Source organism: Hyaena hyaena, unplaced genomic scaffold (assembly GCF_003009895.1).
Source record: "Hyaena hyaena isolate Hyena2069 unplaced genomic scaffold, ASM300989v1 scaffold_3, whole genome shotgun sequence".
Lineage (NCBI taxonomy): Eukaryota > Metazoa > Chordata > Mammalia > Carnivora > Hyaenidae > Hyaena > Hyaena hyaena.
The window spans coordinates 10,203,971-10,222,935 of record NW_024080635.1 but is presented as its reverse complement, the minus strand read 5'-3'; the positions used below and the strand labels follow the sequence as shown (position 1 = coordinate 10,222,935).

General features: G+C 43.9%; 1 protein-coding gene across 2 annotated transcripts in view; it reads left to right on the top strand.

Annotated features, from left to right (window-relative positions):
• The first annotated feature begins 6,225 nt into the window (after positions 1-6,225).
• The window catches only part of CDC42 (cell division cycle 42), a 50,779-nt gene continuing 38,039 nt past the window's right edge, over positions 6,226-18,965 (top strand). The window contains exon 1 of one of the 2 annotated variants that reach the window (XM_039231268.1): positions 6,226-6,298. The gene's annotated coding sequence lies outside the window, so the exon portion shown is untranslated. The remainder of the gene's footprint in view (positions 6,299-18,965) is intronic. The other variant, XM_039231260.1, reaches the window with a different exon arrangement.

Sequence of the window (18,965 nt, the reverse complement as noted above, 5' to 3'; positions counted from 1 at the left end):
GTTAAGCAGGAGCATATCAGTTATCTTTGCATCCGAGGCGCCTACCACAAAAAATACTCACCAACCGTTGAATATTGGTCCCAACAGGCCTAATTGGTTCACGTGAGTGATTCTCAGATTAAAACTTCATCACTGTACCATGTGCTTCTGGGTTCTTACTAAACTCTACCAATGCAGATGGAGTTGCTCAGTCTTTTCTAGACTTTTCTCTCCCTTATCCTATCTCAGGCACCCTTCTTCAGTGACTCAGATTGTCTCCACCAGAGATGTGTAACAGAGATGAAGAAGGCAAGCCTGGGCCAGTTAGAGAAAAGGAAAATAGAAAACAGGTTTGGTCAGTTCCTCTCCTTTCTCTGACTCCAAGAAGGGTCTAGGTCCTTGGACAAGCATAACGATGTGGCACAAAGTTGAGGAGGGAGGCTGAGCAGCAGGAGGGACTGCGGGGGCCTAGGTCCCCGAGCTGATGGGAGATGGCTTCAGGTGCAGCAGCCCTGACCCCTTACGGTGTGGCAGGCCAGATCCGAAACACGCCTGGAATCCTAGCAGCAGGGTGGGGCTGCTGACATGGCCTGAGCCATCACCATGACCAGCAAGATGAAGAGAAGACCAGCCAGTAAATCAGAAATAGAAGGATAGGCTTGCCTCCTAATGATAGATATTTACCCTTTAGTAACAACAGTGAGACTTTATTTTTGCTTTGTTTATTTCCAGCCTTTATTTTTATGAAATATTACACTTGAGGAAAGGCATGTAGAACAAATGTATAGTACAATGAATAATTATAAGGCAAACATCCATGTACTCATCACCGAGGTCATGAAATAGACCACTGCCAACACCCCCATCCCTCCCAGATTACAGCCTCCTTTAGAGGCAGCCAGCAGCTGGATTTTTATAATAATCACTTCCTTGCTTTTCTTTATAGTTTTATCACCTGTGAATCACACGGAAAGTCTTAAATTAGGACTTTCTCATGTAAATCCCAAGACTGAAGACCACAAAGGAGAGCCTCTTTAATGTGGATCCTCATCTTCTTGAGTAAATTTTGGCAGGCCCTGGGGAGGTGGCGGTGGATTTGGGGTCTTCGCTTTTGACAGAGAATGCAGCTTTGAGGCTCCTCTCATTCATTATGTTTAAGGCACCTGAAGAGCACCGTGAGGGGCACAAAAATGCACCCAGAATGGAGTGCCCCCCCCACCTCGGAGAGTCCAGGAGGGCAGAGAAAGCATGGATAAACACGACGCAATAGGGTGAGGGCCTGAAGAACTAAGGGAGATTGGAAGATACAGACATCAGTTTTCAGCCAGAAGTAGAGCAGGCTTTGTGGAAGAAGCAGCAGTGTGCTCACTCATGCATTATTTATCAAACATTTTGAGGGGCTGGCAGTGTGCCAGGAAATTAAGTAAAAGGATACAAAAAATAATAAGATAAGATCCTTGCCTGCTCATGGCGTAATGGTTTAGTTAGCCCAGATACAAATGATTTTCATACAGTGTGCTTTAACTACAAAGTGTAAGAGGAATGATTGGTTGCCTGGGGTTGTAGGGGAGGGTTTAAGACCTGAGGTCAATGGTAATCCTTGAAGGAGAGAAGAAGAGTTTGGCAGACAGGGAGGGGAACCGCTGAATCTGCAGAAGCACAGAGGTGAGAAGGCACACAAGGTCAGTGTTGGCAAAAGGTACAGTTCATGGTGGGAAGGAGATTGAGACTTGATAGGTAGGATGGATGAACAGGAAAGGTGTTCTAGGCAAGGGGAACAGCATGAGCAAGGGCATGGAGGCAAGAAATCATCATACCTAGTACATAAGATACTAGATAACTCAGTCTTGCTTCAGTACACACACATAAGGTGTATGACTGACGGTGTGATGGTTAATTTTATTTATTTATTTATTTATTTATTTATTTTTAATAGTTTATTGTCAAGTTGGTTTCCATATAACACCCAGTGCTCATCCCCACAAGTGCCCTCCTTCATGCCCATCATCCCCCTTCCCTTCCACTCCATACCCATCAGTCCTCAGTTTGTTCTCAACATTCAAGAGGCTCTTATGGTTTGTTTCCCTCTCTCTCCCCCCCATCTTCCCCCTTCTTCTCCCCCATGGTCCTCTGTTAAGTTCCTCCTAACCCTCCTATACGTGCAAACATATGGTAACTGTCCTTCTCTGCCTGACTTATTTCGCTCAGCGTAACACCCTCAAGGTCCATCCATGTTGCTACACATGGCCAGATTTCATTCTTTCTCATTGCCATGTAGTATTCCATCATACAGATAAACCACATCTTCTTGATCCATTTGTCTGTTGATGGACACTTAGGCTCTTTCCATGATTTGGTTATTGTTGAGAGTGCTGCTATGAACATTGGGGTACATGTGCCCCTATGCATCAGCACTCCCGTATCCCTTGGGTAAATTCCTAGCGTGCTATTGCTGGGTCATAGGGGAGTTCTACTGTTAATTTTTTGAGGAACCTCCACACTGTTTTCCAGAGGGGCTGCATCAGTTTACATTCTCACCAACAGTGTAGGAGGGTGCCCATTTCTCCACATCCTCGCCAGCATCTAGAGTCTTCTGATTTGCTCATTTTAGCCACTCTGACTGGCGTGAGCTGGTATCTCAGTGTGGTTTTGATTTGTATTTCCCTGATGAAGAGGGATGCTGAGCATCGTTTCATGTGTCTGTTGGCCATGTGATGGTTAATTTTAAATGTCAACTTGACTGGGTCATGGAGTCCCCGATACTTGGTTGAATATTATTCTGGGCATACCTGTGTGTCAGTGTGTTTTGGGCTAAGGTTAACATTTGAATTGGTAGATTGCCCTCCTTAATGTGGTGGGCCTGATCCAATCAGTTGAAGGCCTGGCTAGAATAAAAAGGCTGACCCTCCCTCAAGTAACAGAGATTTTTCCTGGCTTTAAATTCAAACACTGGCTTTTCTTGGGTCTTGAGTCTGCTAGCTGTTGGACTGTCCCGGAAACATCAATTATTGTTCTCAGGCCTGAGGACTTGGATTGGACCCACACCATCAGTTCTCTTGTGTCTCAGCTTGTTGACTCATCCTACAACCATCTCATCCTATCAAGTTAATTCCTTAGAATAAATCTTTTTAGATACACAGATATAGACCAATATAGATCAATCTCTCTCTCCCTCTTCCTCTCCCCCCACCCCCACCCTGCTTCTCCTGCTGGGTCTGTTCCTCTGGACAACCCTGACTAATACAGAAGGGAAAGGGAAATAACTTTGGAAAGGCAAGTTGGTGCCAGATCACAGAGGACACAGAATGCCTGGCCACAGAACTTTGAATTTTATTTTGAGGGCAAAGGAAAAAACACGGGGTTCCTGAGCCAGAAAGTGACTTAAAAGGAGCTGAGATCTAGGAAGGCAAGAAGGTTGTGCTGTATAAAATGAATTAAAGCAGAGATTGTCAAAAGGAAACATCTAGAGATTGGATATTAACTTTGTGGGTGTAGGACTTATGCTGCAGAAATGTCGGGAGCCCCTGGGCATACAAGGGTGCAGGGGTCCAAAGCAGATAGAGGCACTGGAGGCCCCGAAACAGGTGGGAACTGGAGATGATTTCAGTGGTACTAATGGGATTTCTGAATAGCTGGAATTTTGGAAATGGGGATGGGAATAGGGGATGGAGGAGGTAGGGGTTCGGGAATCCTCTAGAAGATGGTGTCAGGTACCACACCAGGGTGGACAAAGGGGGTGGGGGTGCAGACAGAATCTTGCAGTTCCAAGTGACAGAAACCTACCCAACTTGGCTCAAGCAGCAGAGGGAATTTGTTGGCTAATGTGACTGAAAATTGAAGTAAGACTAGATCCAAGGGCTCGAACGGTGCCACTGGGACTTGGTTTCACTGTCTCTGTCTCTCTGCTCTCTTTCCCCTGTCTTTTGTGGTCTCGTTCTCAGGCAGTTTCTCGCCTTGCAGTGGGAAGATGGTTGCCGACAGTGCCATGGTTACATCCCGCCCTCAGCAGAGAGATTCATCAACTGGACTGCTCTGACCAAAGTCTCAGAATTGAATCTCACTGGTTCTCATTGGGTCATATGCCTGTCCCTGAAATGCTGCTAAAGTTCTCTGATTGGCTAAGCCTGGGTCATGTGTCTCTCCCCACAACCAGGTGTAGGGTCATCTCCTCTGGAGCCACAGGGATTTGAGAATCGGGGGAGGGGCTGCTGCAGAAATGGAGGTGCTGTTGCCAGAAGAAGGAGGAATGGACATTGGGATGGTAGCCACAGGGGAAGGGAGACCGGAGACCCCTAGGCTGCTCGTCTTGTTAGTGTGAGGCGGCTGTAGCCAGAGTGGAGGTAGGGAGGAGGCTGTAGGAGGCTGGGGTCTAGGCTGGCAGCAAGGAAGGGATAGACTGGGGTCCAGTAGTAACACTACTGCCTTTTTGGGGCCGTGGAAAGGTTGGGGAGGGCCATTTTGACAAAAATCTGACACACAAAAGACAAAGTGCTAAGTGAGTTCTTGTCCTCAGAATAAAGGCAGGAAAAGCCAAGCAGTTGGGTGACACCCCATCAAGATATTGCTGCCCATGGAAAGGGCAGACATTGTCTGGAGACATTCATGGGATTGTGAGACGGGATGAAGGAAAGGTCACTGCCAACTAGTCTTGCAGAGGGAGAAAACACAACCAGTTTTCCTCAAGTTTAAGAAACTAAGCTTATGCATTTACCAACAGTCAAAAAGTTACAGTAGCCCCAAATGACCTAAATCCCAATAGTAGATTCATTAGATATATATCGTAATACCCTTACAGTAGAATACAGCCTTTAAAAATGATGTTTCATTTGTGATGGAAAGATATTCACAATGTAGTTTTGAAAGAAAAAGGCAGAGTACAATCTGTTTTTGTGCAATAAATGTGTACGCATCCCTCTCCCTCTCTATCTATCTGGAAATATGTACACCAAAATGTTAATAGTTTGTATCAGGAGGGACAGGACTACAGCTGAAGCTTATTTCTTCTGATTTCTCTTTAATAATCTGCTGGGCAGTATGATAGTGAAGTGATCAATTAGAGCCAGTCTCTTGGGTCCAAGTCCCACCGTCTGCCACTGCCTAGCTTGGCAACCTTGGGCAAATCCCTTAACAGTTCTGAGCCTCAGTTTATGCTTCAGTAAATGGGGGTAATTGTTCTTTTTTTTTTTTTTAATGTTTACTTATTTTTGAGAAAGAGAGAAAGAGAGAGAGCGAGAACAAGGGAGCATGAGCGGGGAGAGGAGCAGGTAGAGAGGGAGACACAGAATCCGAAGCAGGCTCCAAGCTCTGAGCTGTCAGCACAGAGCCCCAGCTGCAAGGTCATGACCTGAGCTCAAGTCGGATGCCCAACGACTGAGCCACTCAGGCATCCCTGGGGGTAATAGTTCTTAACTCATAGAGTAGTTGTGGGTATTTCATTAACTACTATTACCATACCTATAGTCAAAAGTCTAGTTATCCTTCTTGTGCAACTGAAAAACTCAAAAGAAAATATGAGTATTATATCAGATGTATTGGAAATAGGCTTCCTTCTTGCCCAAATAGCTGTGGTGGTTACCAATCAATGAACTATTATTAACATAAGCGATTTTCCTGTAACACTGGGAGACATCTGAGACTAAGAGAGTTCCTCTTCTCCTGCAGCTTGCACACTAGCAGGGAAGACAGATGACAAACAGGTGCTGTGAGGATAGGGTGATCAGGGAGGCAGTGACATTCAAGGGCTGAGAGGCAGCCACGGGAAACAGTGAGTTCGAGGCCTCGCGGCAGGAAGGAAGTCCCGAAAGCAGAAGACTGTCGATGTGGCTGGAGCGAGGTGTAGGCAGAGAAGTGCGGCATGCCACGGAGGACTCGATGCAGACCTGGGAGGGACGTTTGTCAGGGGACCACACAGGGAAGACACTGCCCCTCGGGCAAGCCATAGCCTACGTCTTTTTTGCAACATAGAAATAATACTTTGCTTCAGAAGGTTGAAAAGATCAAAAGCATTGCCAGTGGCAGCGCTTTGCAAACGACCATTACAAACACAACCATCGGAGAAAGAGAGGAAAAGCTTAGCAGGGAACCAGCAGCCAGCCAGCCGCGCTGGCCCGCGCGTGCGCGGTAATCTACCCGAGCCGGGGCGGGGGATGAATGCAGGCCCCGCCTCCAACCACTGGGCCAGGGCTCGCCTCCGGGTCCCTCCCACTTCCGCGGGCACCCAACCCTGCGTCGCCTGCGTGCTGACGTCAGGCGCGTGCCCCTGTCCGGCAGCTGAGGAGACCCCGCGCAGTGCTGCCAACGCCCCGGCGGAGAAGCTGCGGTGAGTGCGGGGCCCGAGGCTCCCCGCGGGAGCGGCTCCCCCACTCTCCCTTCCCCTCGCGCGGCCCCCGGCCTCTCCTCGTCTGCGGGGATACCCCGGCTTCTGGGATCCCGGGAGCTCTGGGAGCGCGGGGCCCGGGGAGGGGTGCTCGGCTCGCGCGGCGCCGTCCGGGCGAGCGCGGGTCCGGGTTCTGCCCGGGAGCAGAGGGTAGAGGGTGGCGGCGGGGCAGGCGGGGGTGCACGGCCGCCGGTAGGTGAGCGGCCCGGGCGCGGGGTGCCGGCCTGAGGGCGCGGGCGGGGCCGGGCTGTCACCGGGCTGCGGCGGAAGGACGGGGTCACACCCATCCCGGCCGCCCGGGCTCCCCTCCCCCCCAGCCGGCCCCGCGGGCCCCGAGGGCGGGCGGCGGGACAGGACCGCGCAGCAGCTCGCGGGCGCGGGTGGCTCGGGCCCCCGGGCCGGCTGTGCTCCCGGCGCCCGGGCTTGGACTTCCTGCTTCGCCCGGCGCCGCCGCGGACATTTTGCGGCGGGCGGGGGAGGGGGGGAGGGGAGCGGAATCGCGAGCGCGGCGGGGAAGTGGCGGCCGGAGAGGGGGTGGCCTGCGGACCGCCCCGGGCTGCGCCTGCGACGCGCTTCCCTCCGCAGCCCCGCGGCTTGACGCCCGGTCCGGCGGGGCGGGCCTGGTAGCTGTTTCCCCAGGTTCCTTTATTCCGGCCTTAGGTTGAGTTCCTAGCACCATTTCCGTTTGCTTCTCCAACTCTCCCTGCTTATTCAGCTGAAGCTTCCCTTTCAGGGAGTTACCTAACCACCTCTCGAAACTGTCGTTCTGCCGCTTGCTTAATTCCTCTTCTTGGGGTGAAATTTTCTTTGTTCGTTTGTTTTTTCCTCCCCTTTAAGTCCAGGAGAAATGCAGTGTGGAGGATTACGTCATCGCAATATAAGGGGTGAGAGTTTTAACTCCTACAAGTCAGGGATTCACCGAATGAAGGCAGCGTTTTGCAGCCTCGGTTGGGGCACTCGCGGGCACATCCTGCCTGCTCCCCAGCGCATCATATTCACGGATGGTGCTTTGAAACCTCTTGGGCGTCTCCGAGGCCTCTGAAAGCCTGGAAGGTTTGAAACCTCAAGATTAGCTTGTGGCAGAGAGGAAAGCGTAAGACAATACCTACAGCCACTCCTGTAGACAGTAACTTTGAAGATCCTCTTAGAGTCGGAATGAAGTGATTCGTGGGAGCTTTTCTTTGGTTCAGAATGACTTCCAGGCTGTTGAACTTCTCCCGCAGGACTTAACTGATGCACAGTATAGACCTGAGCTGGCTCACGTGCGCTTTTTGTGGCAAGGGTGTGGTGGGAAGAGAATCAGTTCGTTTTACGCCTTAACCTTTGCTTGCCAGACAATTAAAATTTGTAACTAAAAAAGAATTTTGGATTTTTAACCAGAAACGCTTAAGTAACAGTTTCAGACCTTGGGGCTCCCAGTATTTTTTCCCCAGAATATTAGGTACATCCCCCAGCTGTCTGTCTTTCATGGACTTACAGAGATACAGCACAGAAAAATGTTAACATTGTGAAGCAGATGAGATCTCATTGTGTAATGGATTGTTATAAGGGTAGTTCTTGTTGGAACAAGTACTTTCCTATTGTTTCTTGTGTGTAGAGAGAACATTGCTTGTTAAGAAACACTTAAAAGAAGTGGTAGGTTTAAATCAATTTTCTGTGTTGTGTAGGTAGGTGTTGGGCAGAGGATGGGATAGGTACTGAACTTGGATCTTCTGAAATACATTTGTCATAGTGTGGTATCTTGTTTTAAAAACCCTTTCTGCTGCTTTATTTCTTGAGAATTCTACGTTTAAGAAGTTTAAATATACATACAGCAGTTTGCATCTTTCCTTTTAAAATATAGCAAAATAGGGGCACCTGGGTGGCTCAGTCGGTTGGACGTCTGACTTTGGCTCAGGTCATGATCCGTGATCTCACGGTCCGTGGGTGCCTGGGTGTGAGCCCCCCATTGGGCTCTGTGCTAACAGCTTGAACCTGGAGCCTGCTTCAGAGTCTGTCTCCCCCTTCCTGCCCCTCCCCCACTGCCTCTCTTGTCTCTCTCTCAAAATAAAATAAAGACCTAAAAACAATAAATAAAATATAACAAAATAGTTTGCATTTACAGTTTTTAGACTGAGGCAAAGAGATGAGAGATGGATAGTTAACTGAGTATTAAAAATGAGCTGTTTTCCAGTAATTTCTTCAAGAAATTAGTTATCACATCCTCTTAATATGTTTTTCTATACTAATCAAAACTCATACCCAGCTAAACTTAATTTTTTTGGGTATCTAAGCCATTGTTACAGCTAGGGTATCAAACGTCAGTGAAATTCCTAAAGCCCAATAAGACCAAATCTTGATGATTTTTTTCTTTAATTTCAAGATTTATTTTCTTTTATTCAGATACTTTTCCACTTTGAACTTTATGGTCTATTAGAAAAGTACTTCTAGTTATTTTTAAGATGGTTACACCAATAAAATGTTTTGATCCAAAAGCTGTCACATTTGGAAAACTTTGAAATACAACCTATTGTGTGTCTGGGAGTAGTATTTATAGGCGTTCTTGGAAGTAAAAGTCAGATTGTACTTTTATTTGCAGATATATTTTAGATCCATTCATTTAGTGTTTTTAGGGTCTTTTTGAGAGGTCTATATGGGTTTCCTCTGTGGGGAAAGGAGGGATTATTATTTTGTTAATTTACGTCCAATAAATAGTTTCACATGTCTTCCTATAATAAAGGGCTTCACTCTAGCCTTTTGTGGTAATACTTTATTCAGTGTTCTCTTTCTTTTTTTTTTTTTTTTTTTTTAAATGTTTTAATGTTTTATTTCACAGAGAGAGAGAGAGAGAGACAGCGACAGCGTGAGCAGGGGAGGGTCAGAGAGAGAGAGAGGGAGGCACAGAAACTGAAACAGGCTCCAGGCTCTGAGCTAGCTGTCAGCACAGAGCCCGACGTGGGGCTTGAACCCACAAACCGTGAGATCATGACCTGAGCTGAAGTTGGACGCTTAACCGACTGAGCCAAACAGGCGTCCAGTCAGTGTTCTCTTTCAAACCTCTTAGTGCCCCCCAGTAAAATGTAAGTGATATGAGGGCAGGATTTGACCTGGCATGGTCACCCCTGCATCCCTGGCGCCTAGGATAGTGCCAGATATATACTAGATCTCAAGAAATGTTTGTAAAATAAATTACTTTAGGATGTCTGAGGGTCAGCATTTTCTCTTTCTGCATATTCCATAGGCTTGTTTACTGTGTTTCCTGAGACTTGTGCTTGGTCGGCCATATCCGGACTCGGGCCCATTGAAGTGATTACTAATCTGCTCTTGCTTGATCTTATCCATCTGTTTAATCCAGTGTCTTCTGCAGCTGCACTGTGTGGACGGACTCTTCACCATTGCTTAGAAAGCTTTTGCTGATGACCAGTTCTTATTCTTCTAAAAAATTATTTAGACTTTAATGATTGCTTTTTTCCTCTATTTCTTTTGTTTGCAACAGCAGCTTATTTTTGCCACTTTTTCCACTCGGCTCAACAGTATCAAATTCCTGGTCATGTTGTGCTTTGTCCCTTACCAGTTTCTACTTTTAGTTACTTATCCTTTCAGTCCAGAATATATTTGCTAAAGCAATTTTCATTACTTGTTATTTCAGCTATGTCTGCTACTGCTGCTATTCTAAGTCCTGGATAGCAAAAGTCTTCACTGGTTGCCCCTGGGACATTGGTCTCAAATACTTGTGTGAAGTGAAACCAGGTGGTTTTGTTGTTGTTTGTTTATTTATTTTTTAATTTAAAATTTTTTTCTAAGGTTTTATTTTTAAGTAATCGCCACGCATAGCATGAGGCTTGAACTCACAACCCCAAGATGAAGAGTTGCATACTTTATTGACTAAGCCAGTCAGGAGCCCCATGAAACCAGGGGTTTTCCTCTAAAAAAATATTTAAGAGAAATATTCTCAAACATTTAGCTATAATGCTAAAGTCCAGAACATTTTCTAATAAAGGAAAAAATTGTATATTGTTAAGTCCTGGGATTCACCAATAATTGGCTGTCACTTCTGTTCCTCCCTCTGTTCTTTAACACTTGCATTGTTTTTTCCAAAAGTAAGCGATTTTGATTTGCCATCTTAATTCTGTTCCTGTGTCTTGAGTGCTGTACTGCTGGTATTATAATTAAAGGTGTAGATTCTGGAACCAGACTGCCTGGGTTCAAATCCTGGCATTTATTATCTATGTGCAATCTAAGCAGTGTCTTTGTGACTCAGGTTTACTGTCTGTAAGACAGGGGCCAGTCATAGTCACTACCTCACAGCATTGTTATGAGAATCAAATCAGTTAATCTCTGTGAAGTACTTAAGAATTCACTGGCACTTATTGAGTGTTCTGTAGGTGCTTTTGTTATTATTACAGCCTCTCTTAGGTCCCCACGTTTGAGAACTGAGTTTTCCCCCAAATCAATATTTTAATAACCATCCTTCCCCTGGGTTAATCTAATGAAACCATAAAAATTATTATTTTTTTAAATGTTTATTTTGAGAGAAAGAGAGAGTGCACATGTGTGCATGCACAAAGGGGGAAGGGCAGAGAGGAAGAATCCCAAGCAGGCTAGGCTATGTGCTAATAGCATATACGGGGCTCAGTCTCATGAATTATGAGATCGTGACCTGAGCCGAAATCAAGAGGTGGTCGCTCAACTGACTGAGCCACACAGGCTCCTCCAAACCATAAAAATTATTATTATTTTTTAAAATTTTTATTTATTTCTGAGAGAGAGAGAGAGAGACAGCCAGCCAGCCAGCCAGCCAGCGTGAGCAGGGGAGGGTCAGAGAAGGAGACAGAATCTGAAGCAGGCTCCGGGCTCTGAGCTGTCAGCACAGAGCCCGATGCAGGGCTTGAACCCACAAACTGTGAGATCATGACCTGAGCTGAAGTTGGATGTTCAACTGACTGAGCCACCCAGGCGCCCCCCCCCAAACTATAAAAATTATTAAATGAAGTGGGGACTGTTGCTTGCTTTAAGTTTTTGTCCACTATCTTAATCAGTTTTATATAAATAAGGGTATAAAGTTAAATACAGTGTTTGGACTATGAACCAGCAGCATAAGATCACCTTGGAGCTCCATCCCAGTCTTACTGAATCACAATCTACTTTTTAACAAGATACCCACGTGATTTTTATGAACATTAAAGTTTGAAGCATCCTCTTTAGGACTGGTAGAGTGGTATCTTAAGGGATTTCAGAAACCTTGTAGGGTGCTTTATTTCTATTCCCCGCCCCCCCTTAAGTATAAATTGGTTGCTTTTATTATTTTTAAAAATCTTTTTAAGTTTGCTTATTTATTTTGAGAGAGACAGACAGAATGAGTGGGGAAGGGCAGTGAGAGAGGGAGAGAGAAAATCTCAAGAAGGCTCTGCGCTGTCAGCACAGAACCTGAAGTGGGGCTTGAACTCAATAAACCCGTTAGATCATGACCTGAGCTGAAACCAAGAGTCAGATGCTTATCCACTGAGCCACCCAGGGGCCCCTGGTTTCTTTTATTCATTTTTAGTGTGTTTTTTTTTTTTTGGTAAATTTCTGAGAGAGAGACAGCGTGAGCAGGGGAGGGTCAGAAAGAGAGAGGGAGACACAGAATCTGAAACAGGCTCCAGGCTCTGAGCTAGCTGTCAGCACAGAGCCCAACGCAGGGCTCTAACCCACGAACCGTGAGATCATGACCTGAGCTGAAGTCGGACGCCCAGCTAACTGAGCCACCCAGGTGCCCCACTTCTATTCATTTTTAAAGTTTATTTTGAGAGAGAGAGAGAGTGAGCGAGTGAGCGCACGCGCGCCCCAGCGAGAGTGGGGCAGAGAGAGGGAGAGAAAATTCAGGCAGGCTCCACGCTCAGGATGAAGCCCGACTAGGGGCTCAATTCCACAACCGTGACCTGAATTAAGATGAAGAGTTGGATGGGATGCCTAACTGACTGGACCACCAAGGGACCCCTAAACTGGTTTTTTTAAGGCAGGATCATAATCTTGAGAGTGATTGAAACCTGTTTCACTTTTGAAGAAATTAGTTTCTTGCCTGTAGAATCACCTCATTTCTGTGCTCACAATCAACAGTTTAAAGTTTTTAAGTGCCCACTTGCAAATAACTAATCTTAAATTCTAGTTTAGTATATCAGTTACACATTTGAACTCAATGTTTTATTGAAAGCATTGTAATGAAGAGCATATGATCAGGATAATTCATATAATTGTCGATTATGAAAACAGGTGAAATGCAAAGTTGGCAATTAGCTGGTCAGATGTAACAAATATTTTCTTTACTAAAATGAACCATATCTTTAATCTTAAGGGAAAACATTAATATCTAAAATCTAGTCTTACTTAGCTGGGATCCTGAAAAAAATTAGTGCTTTTTTTTAAAGGACTTGATTGAATTTTTCTCTAATAACTTAAACTATTTGCTGTAGGAGAAATTCACCAGTACTACCGTTGTGTAGTATATGCTTTGCAGTAGTGTTTCCTAGTTCTTTTCAAATCAAGGCAGACGTAGAAAAGTATTTGTACACCACACGGAATTGAATGGCTGAGGCTGCTCTTGACTGGCTAGGTATGCTGCATACCCCAGGGAGCTGGGGGAGGGTAGGGTGCAGGGTCAGGCACACCTGTGTCCATTCTGTTTCAGGTGGCAGTATGAAGCCAGCTACTGTTGGATGGTAAGCCACAGCCATCCTTTTCAGCTAAACAGATGATCACTGTTTGCTATTCCTTGTGGAAACAGAAGAGCTTGAGAACAGACCAAATGAAGAGCAAATGAAACCAGGGGGAGAGATAGAGGTAGACTACAAGAATGCTGTGTTAATTTGTGTTAAGGGGCAGGAGAAGAAGATGGGCTGTAGAAGAAAGCATAAGCAGGATTTCAGCTACAGTCTGTTTGTTTTGTTGATAGGCAGTTTAAGAATATTTGTTATTTTGTTATTTTTTTTATTTATTTTTTAATTTTTTTTAATTTCTAGGGGGGAGAGAGAGAGAGCGTGAGCAGGGGAGAGTCAGAGAGAGAGGGAGTCACAGACTGAAACAGGTTCCAGGCTCTGAGCTGGCAGTCAGCACAGAGCCCGACGCGGGGCTTGAACCCACGAACTGCGAGATCATGAACTAAGCGAAAGTCGAAAGTCGGACGCTTAACCGACTAAGCCACCCAGGCGCCCCGAATATTTGTTATTTTGGTTTGCTTTTAAAATCTGTTTAAAAGCAGATGAGGAATGGGAAGTAATTTAATAAAGTTTCTTAGTAAGTAATCGTTGTGATTTCAGGGATTTTGATTATACAACTTCACTGTAACAGCTAGTATTTATTTCTCAGCTCTGTTATTTGAGAGGGCTTGATTTTAGAATCTTCTGAAATGGAATTAAACCATCTATATATCACTAATTAATTTTCCTGAAACCATATTTTTATTGTGGGGTTTAAGATTAACATGTTTTAAATAAACTATTAGATTTTAGGATGTGAATTTTCATTTATCAGATAACTCGGAAAAAATGAATTCCTGTTAATATTAGAGTCTGGGGTTTAAATCAATACCTAATACCCTTACTCGTTTCAGAAAGTGTCCAGATAGTATAAATAGTACACAATAAAAGCTATGGAAATGTTTGAATTATTTTAAGTCATGTTATTTAGAAATAGGGGTAGGGGATAATTTTAATTTTAAGAGTAGTTGCTTATGCTGTTTTCTAGTGTGTTTCAGAATACCTGAGAGATGTTTCCAGTAAGGGTGGCATCCAGCTGGAAACCTAGCTATATCCCCATCTTGGAAATTCGTCATGTATTTAAAGGTTCAGAGAAGTTAGCTGGGAGTCTGTTTAATTCAGTGTTTCTTAAACATGTGTGATGAGAGCCTTTTTTTTCTCCCTCCTCCCATGAAACATCCTTTTAAAGTTTTGAGAAAATGAACTGGGAGATTTGGTGTCTGGTGATTTATTATTCTCTATTAGATTCAAGGACTGTTGGTGTGGCCAAACAATGCTTGCTATGGATAGAAAAATGAGAACACTTAAGTTCCTGAGGCAGGTGAACTGTGGAGACTTCTGTAGAGGCCGTGGGTGATGTTCTTGCCCCACTCAAGATGCAAGCCTCACTCAAGATGCAAGCCTCACTCAAGAGGTGTTGCATAGAAACTGCTAATTTGCAATTTCTGAAGATTGAACTGAGCATGTTATATATACAACACATCTTTGGGGTCTCTATGGGCAAGTAACTCCATCTCAACTTAATGTTGGGACAAGGTTTTGGAACAGAGAAGCAGACCAATATTAGGGACTGGGGAAGTGATTGTCCAGTGGCTGCAAGGGAGGCTTCTGAAAGAGGGTCACTCTCTCCACTTTCTTCTGTTCTTGGATCAGTGATCCTTCTAGTTTGTGTATTATTGTTTTTCAGTATTCTGAAAAGCTTGCAGTAATTTCAAAGCCAGCATTTTAATGTTCTGAAAGCCACAGTGATCCTTCTAGTTTGAGTATTTTATTGTTTTTCAGTATTCTGAAAAGCTTGCAGTAATTTCAAAGCCAGCATTTTAATGTTCTGAAAGTCCCAGAACTCATTAACTGTTATATTTGTGATCCAAAGAATTTCGATGAAGTTTTTAAAAAAAATAATTTTCACATACATGAGAAGTTAAGATTCTAGGAGCATATACAGTAATCTGTACATTCTTTGTATTTTACCATTTGACATTTCTTTTGCTTTCTTTTCCTTGTCACATATACTGCAGATCTCTGCCCCCAAGAAACCTCCCCCCCCAGGTCCTATTTTATTTTATTCATTTATTTACTTAAAGTTTATTTATTTATTTATTTTGAGAGAGAGAGAGAGAGAGTGAGTGGGAGAGAGGTGGAAAGGGGGAGGGAGAGAGAGAAAGAGAGAAGGATAGAGTCTCAAGCAGGCTCTGCACTGTCGGCACAGAGCCTGACATTGCGCTCAAACCCGCAAAACCATGAGCTCATGACCTGAGCTGAGCCACCCAGGCGCCCTTCAGGTCCTAACTTTTAGATTAATCGTTTTTTTTTCTTCCCCAGGTTGCACTTACTACATGGCTTGAAGGTATATTCTCATAAAAACTTCTCCTTGGTTCTAGTTAAATCAGAGCCAGGAAAAATCATTTCACTTATAACTCTGTTGCTAGTTATCCCAGAGATGGGAGAATGGAGCAAGACATAACTTTATATATCTAGGTCAGGGTGAGACACTTAGGTTGGGGTGTCATATTTCTTAAAAAAAATTACTATTTTTTGGTAATTGAGTAAGTTTTTTTCAGGAGCAAGATTAATTCATGTCCTGGATGTGACGTGTTGAAGATACAAAAGTTTGTTTTCTGTTGAAACCAAATTCTTTACTTCTACTACTTTCACTTGGAGAAACTGGTATTTTTGCTTTTATAAAAAATATATGTGTCTCTTGTTTTCAGTCTCTTTATAATATGAAAATGAGATGATTCTTTACAAATGTTTGAAAACACATAAAAATCTAAAAAAAGAAACAATACATAGATGTAGCTTTTAAATGTTTATTTTCATTTTTAAGAGAAAGAGTGCATGCCAATGGGATAGGGGCAGAGAGGAGAGGGAGAGAGAGAATCCCAAGCAGGCTCCGTACTGTCAGTGCAGAGCCTGATGCAGGGCTCAATCTCAGGAACTGTGAAATCGTGATTTGAGTTGAAACCAAGAGCCAGATGCTTAACTGACTTGAGTCACCCAGGCACCCCCATAGAAGGAGCTTTTAAAATAGGACCAATCAGGGGCGCCTGGGTGACTTAGTCGGTTGAGTGTCCGACTTTCACTTAGGTCATGATCTCGCGGTTTGTGGGTTCGAGCCCCGCGTCCGGCTCTGTGCTGACTGCCAGCTCAGAGCCTGGAACCTGTTTCAGTCTGTGACTCCCTCTGTCTCTGACCCTCCCCTGCTCACACTGTCTCTCTCTCTCCTAGAAATAAATAAAACATTAAAAAAAAATTTAAAATAGAACCAATCAATGGAATTTTATTTTATTTTCTTATTATTTTTTAATGTTTATTTTTGAGAGAGAGAGGGAGGGAGGAGCAGAGAGAGAGGGAGACACAGAATCCAAAACAGGTTCCAGTCTCTGAGCTGTCAGCACAGAGCCTGCTGCAGGGCTCAAACTCAGGAACTGCAAGATGATGACCTGAGCCAAAGTTGGAGGCTTAACCAGCTGAGCCACCTAGGTGCTCCTAGAACTAATCAATGATAAAGATTAGTGAAGACATAAATTCTAGAGATAATTTTTTGGTGATTTAGTTTTGAGATTCCTTAAATTCATTATATGCTAACTCCTTTAGTTAATTTCAATCTAAGTGAATTGTTCCAAAATCAGAGACATATTTTCATTGTTTAAAACTACTGATTGTAAGATGTACATTAACTATTTCACTGTGGTATACTTGCAAACACAAAGTGATACGTAGAATTCTTAGAGATGCTGCTTTTTTAGTTTGTTTTTGTTTTTGTGGTATCCTCCCCCGCCCCCCCCCCCCCCCCCCCCGAGTTTAAAAGTTGGTAGAAGGGTGTCTGGGTGGCTCAGTTGGTTAAGCGTCTAGCCCTTGATCTTAGCTCAGGTCTTTGATCTCAGGGTTGTGAGTTCAAGCCGTGCAGTGTGCTCTGTGCTGGGCGTGGAGCCTACTTAAAAAAAAAAAAAAAAAAAAATTGGTAGAATTGGGCATTCCCAGAACAGAAGACAGAGTGTTTTCTAGGAATAATACTGGGTGACTTCAAACACTCAGTATTAACTACTTCAGCTAGTTCAGGTTGTGAACTTATGCTTTAGGAATAGGATTTTTCTCTCTCAGAAGGGTAGCAATTAAATTGTTTTTTTATTCATTATCCAGATAGTAACAGAAGAAAGTTTAGGAGCCTTAGAGGATCCATTAAAGGGGATATTCTGAGTGCGAAGAACACTTTATTTGACCTGCTGCTCACCCGTACTATTTTATTAATCTATGAATTCAACAACCCTTTTAGTGCCTGCTCTGTGTCAGTCATGGTTGCAGGGTTTGGGGATATAGTAGTGAGTAAAATAGGCCCCAGCAAATCTCTGCTCTCATGGTTTACATAATAGTGTGTAGTGTGTAGTTGGCAGAAAAATGAAGCAGGGGAGGAAGATTAGGGAGGGCTGTGGGGTGGGGTACAGTGGAGTGCTTCAGGGTTGGGTTGAACGTGGGTTACACTTTAAGAGAGGAGTTCTCACTCCAGAATGACATTTGAGCAAAGACCTGTAGGGATGTCACTGAATGAGCTACCCAGGCAAGAACAGTCTGTATAGAGGGGATAATTGTAATCACTTTTAATCAGCGACAAGTACTGTTATGCTAAAGTTTGTATGGAATCTTTAGTTAAGCAAGTGTATTTTGAAGCAACCACATGCGAAGTAACTGTTTGAGCTAAAGCCAACGCTAAGCAAGTGTATTTTGTAATGCATTTGGAGTAGCATTTTAGTAGCTTAGTTTCCCAGAATAGTGTGTATCTGTATAATTAACCATAGAAACAATTGATGGTCAAGGTAGAAGTCTGTGCTTTGATGGTGTTGCTTTCAGCTTCAAAGTGTGCTTGAAAAGGCAGATTTTTTGCTAACATATATTGGTTACTTTTCAGAGTATTTGCGGCTCTATCTTTGTTGTTTTCGTTTCTTCTGATTTTTAGGTGGATAAAACTACACTGTTAATCTGCAGTGTAACCAGACAGAAACATCTGCAGTCATGCCAGCTCTGCTGCGTTGACATGGACTGGTGCAGATATTACAGCATCTTTTTATTCTTTGTCACACTATACCTTGAAGTAGATGGTTGAATGCTTTTGTAGAAGTTCACGCCATTAACAATAAATTCTCGATCAAAATTGGTAGACTTTTTTGATTCAGAGTCTTGGTAATCTTGTTCTTTTACAATATGGCTTGTGGGGCGCCTTGGTAGTTCATTTGGTGAAGCGTCTGACCCTTGATTTCAGTTAAAGTCATCTCACCTTTTGTGAGATTGAGCCATGCATCCGGCTCCATACTGACAGCTTGGGGACTGCTTGGGATTCTCTCTTTCCCTCTCTCTCTACCCCTCCCCTGCTCGCATGCTCAGTCTTTCAAAAATAAATAAAACAAACTTAAAAAAATATATGGCTTGTGGTTTGTAAGACAGATTGTATGAGAATTTAAATGAAGGTACCTCTGCCTCATCAGATGTAACACAGGAAGTTGGCATCTCACTTGGTATTTTTTATTTCATTTGATTTATTATGTATATTTACTTTTATTTTTAAGCTTATTTAGAGAGAGAGGGAGAGAGAGAGAGAACGAGCAGGGGAGGGGCAGATAGAGAGAGGGGACAGGATTCGAAGCAGTCTCTGCACAGACAGCAGAGAGCCTGATAGGGGTCTTGAACTCATGCAACTGTGAGATCATGACCTGAGACGTGACCTGAGACGCTTAACTGACTGAGCCACCCAGGCGTCCCGTTGGTATTTTTTAAAATAAAGATTCTGTTTGTCATTCATTTACAATGTATGTTGTTGCCTTGGTAATATAGTGACTTATTTTTTGCTGAAAATGTATGCTTGTATGTGGGCTTTCTGATACAGGCTGGCACATGATTTCATC